Source organism: Heterodontus francisci, unplaced genomic scaffold, assembly GCF_036365525.1.
Source record: "Heterodontus francisci isolate sHetFra1 unplaced genomic scaffold, sHetFra1.hap1 HAP1_SCAFFOLD_83, whole genome shotgun sequence".
Lineage (NCBI taxonomy): Eukaryota > Metazoa > Chordata > Chondrichthyes > Heterodontiformes > Heterodontidae > Heterodontus > Heterodontus francisci.
Genome location: NW_027141917.1, coordinates 2,653,743 through 2,657,908, shown reverse-complemented (window position 1 = coordinate 2,657,908; position 4,166 = coordinate 2,653,743).

Below are 4,166 nucleotides of genomic sequence, written 5' to 3'. Positions count from 1 at the left end.
AGGCACTGAAGCTGAATGGGGTAAACTTCCACAGGCACTGACTCTCACTGGGGTAAACTTCCACAGGCACTGACTCTAAATGGGGTAAACTTCCACAGGCACTGACTCTCACTGGTGTACACTTCCACATGCACTGACTCTGAATGGGGTAAACTTCCACAGGCACTGACTCTGAATGGGGCACACTTCCACAGGCACTGAATCTGAATGGGGTAAACTTCTGCAGGTACTGAATCTGAATGGGGTAAACGTCCACAGGCACTGACTCTCACAGGGAACACTTCCACAGGCACTGACTCTGAATGGGGTAAACTTCCACAGGCACTGACTCTCACTGGGGTACACTTCCACAGGCACTGACTGTCACTGGGGTAAACTTCCAAAGGCACTGACTCTGAATGGGGTAAACATCCACAGGCACTGACTCTCACTGGGGTACACTTCCACAGGCACTGAATCTGAATGGGGTAAACTTCCACAGGCACCGACTCTCACTTGGGATTTCTTCTACAGGCACTGACTCTCACTTGGGTACACTTCTACAGGCACTGACTCTCACTTGGGTACACTTCTGCAGGCACTGACTCTCACTGGTGTTCCTTTCCAAATGCACTGACTCTGAATGTGACACACTTCTATAGGCAGTGACTCCTAATGGAGAGCCGCTCCCCAGCCACTGAATCTCACTGGGTACACTTCTGCAGGCACTGACTCTCACAGGGGTACATTTCCACTGGCACTGACTCTCACTGGGTACACTTCTACAGGCACTGAATCTGAATGGTGCAAACATCTACAGGGACTGAAGCTGAATGGGGTAAACTTCCACAGGCACAGACTCTCACTGGGGTACACTTCCACAGGCAATGACTCTGACTGGGGTACACTTCCACAGGCAATGACTCTCACTGGGGTACACTTCCACAGGCACTGACTCTGAATGGGTTAAACTTCCACAGGCCCTGACTATCACTGGGGTACACTTCCACAGGCACTGACTCTGAATGGGTTAAACTTCCACAGGCACTGACTCTCACTGGGGTACACTTCCACAGGCACTGTCTCTCACTGCGGTAAACTTCTACAGGTACTGAATCTGAATGGCATAAACCTCCAGAGGCACTGACTCTCACTGGGGTACATTTCCACAGGCACAGATTCTCAATTGGGTACACTTCTGCAGGCACTGACTCTCACTGGTGTACCTTTCCACATGCACAGATTCTGAATGGGATACACTTCTACAGGCTCTGTCTCTCACTTGGGTACACGTCTACAGGCACTGACTCTCACTGGGGTACATTTCCACAGGCACTGACTCTCACTGGGGTACATTACCACATGCACTGACTCTCACTTGGGTACACTTCTGCAGGCACTGACTCTCACTGGTGTACCTTTCCACATGCACAGATTCTGAATGGGATACACTTCTATAGGCACTGACTCCTAATGGAGAGCCGCTCCCCAGCCACTGGATCTCACTGGGGTACACTTCTACAGGCACTGACTCTCACAGGAGTACACTTCCACCGGCACTGACTCTCACTGGGTACACTTCTACAGGCACTGAATCTGAATGGTGTAAACTTCTACAGGCACTGAAGCTGAATGGGGTAAACTTCCGCAGGCACTGACTCTCACTGGGGTAAACTTCCACAGGCACTGACTCTAAATGGGGTAAACGTCCACAGGCACTGACTCTCACTGGGGTACACTTCCACATGCACTGACTCTGAATGGGGTAAACTTCCACAGGCACTGACTCTGAATGGGGCACACTTCCACAGGCACTGAATCTGAATGGGGTAAACTTCTGCAGGTACTGAATCTGAATGGGGTAAACGTCCACAGGCACTGACTCTCACAGGGAACACTTCCACAGGCACTGACTCTGAATGGGGTAAACTTCCACAGGCACTGACTCTCACTGGGGTACACTTCCACAGGCACTGACTGTCACTGGGGTACACTTCCACAGGCACTGACTCTGAATGGGGTAAACATCCACAGGCACTGACTCTCACTGGGGTACACTTCCACAGGCACTGAATCTGAATGGGGTAAACTTCCACAGGCACCGACTCTCACTTGGGATCTCTTCTACAGGCACTGACTCTCACTTGGGAACACTTCTACAGGCACTGACTCTCACTTGGGTACACTTCTGCAGGCACTGACTCTCACTGGTGTTCCTTTCCACATGCACTGACTCTGAATGTGACACACTTCTATAGGCAGTGACTCCTAATGGAGAGCCGCTCCCCAGCCACTGAATCTCACTGGGTACACTTCTACAGGCACTGAATCTGAATGGTGTAAACATCTACAGGGACTGAAGCTGAATGGGGTAAACTTCCACAGGCACAGACTCTCACTGGCGTACACTTCCACAGGCAATGACTCTCACTGGGGTGCACTTCCACAGGCACTGACTCTGAATGGGTTAAACTTCCACAGGCACTGACTCTCACTGGGGTACACTTCCACAGGCACTGACTCTCACTGCGGTACACTTCCACAGGCACTGAATCTGAATGGGGTAAACTTCTACAGGTACTGAATCTGAATGGCATAAACTTCCAGAGGCACTGACTCTCACATGTGGACACTTCTCCAGGCATTGACTCTCACTGGGGTACATTTCCACAGTCACTGACTCTCACTGGTGTACATTTCCACAGGCACAGATTCTCAATTGGGTACACTTCTACAGGCTCTGTCACTCACTTGGGTACACGTCCACAGGCACTGACTCTCACTGGGGTACATTTCCACAGGCATTGACTCTCACTGGGGTACATTACCACATGCACTGACTCTCACTTGGGTACACTTCTACTGGCACTGACTCTCAATTGGGTACACTTCTACAGGCACTGACTCTCACTTGGGTACACTTCTACAGGCACTGACTCTCACTTGGGTACACTTCTACAGGCACTGACTCTCACTTGGGTACACTTCTACAGGCACTGACTCTCACTTGGGTACACTTCTGCAGGCACTGACTCTCACTGGTGTACCTTTCCACATGCACAGATTCTGAATGGGATACACTTCTATAGGCACTGACTCCTAATGGAGAGCCGCTCCCCAGCCACTGGATCTCACTGGGGTACACTTCTACAGGCACTGACTCTCACAGGGGTACACTTCCACCGGCACTGACTCTCACTGGGTACACTTCTACAGGCACTGAATCTGAATGGTGTAAATTTCTACAGGCACTGAAGCTGAATGGGGTAAACTTCCGCAGGCACTGACTCTCACTGGGGTAAACTTCCACAGGCACTGACTCTAAATGGGGTAAACGTCCACAGGCACTGACTCTCACTGGGGTACACTTCCACATGCACTGACTCTGAATGGGGTAAAATTCCACAGGCACTGACTCTGAATGGGGCACACTTCCACAGGCACTGAATCTGAATGGGGTAAAGTTCTGCAGGTACTGAATCTGAATGGGGTAAACGTCCACAGGCACTGACTCTCACAGGGAACACTTCCACAGGCACTGACTCTGAATGGGGTAAACTTCCACAGGCACTGACTCTCACTGGGGTACACTTCCACAGGCACTGACTGTCACTGGGGTACACTTCCACAGGCACTGACTCTGAATGGGGTAAACATCCACAGGCACTGACTCTCACTGGGGTACACTTCCACAGGCACTGAATCTGAATGGGGTAAACTTCCACAGGCACCGACTCTCACTTGGGATCTCTTCTACAGGCACTGACTCTCACTTGGGTACACTTCTACAGGCACTGACTCTCACTTGGGTACACTTCCACAGGCACTGTATCTGAATGGGGTAAACATCTACAGGTACTGAATCTGAATGGCATAAACTTCCAGAGGCACTGACTCTCACATGGATACACTTCTACAGGCATTGACTCTCACTGGGGTACATTTCCACTGTCACTGACTCTCACTGGTGTACATTTCCACAGGCACAGATTCTCAATTGGGTACACTTCTACAGGCTCTGTCTCTCATTTGGGTACACGTCTACAGGCACTGACTCTCACTGGGGTACATTTCCACAGGCACTGACACTCACTGGGGAACATTACCACATGCACTGACTCTCACTTGCGTACACTTCTACTGGCACTGACTCTCAATTGGGTACACTTCTACAGGCACTGACTCTC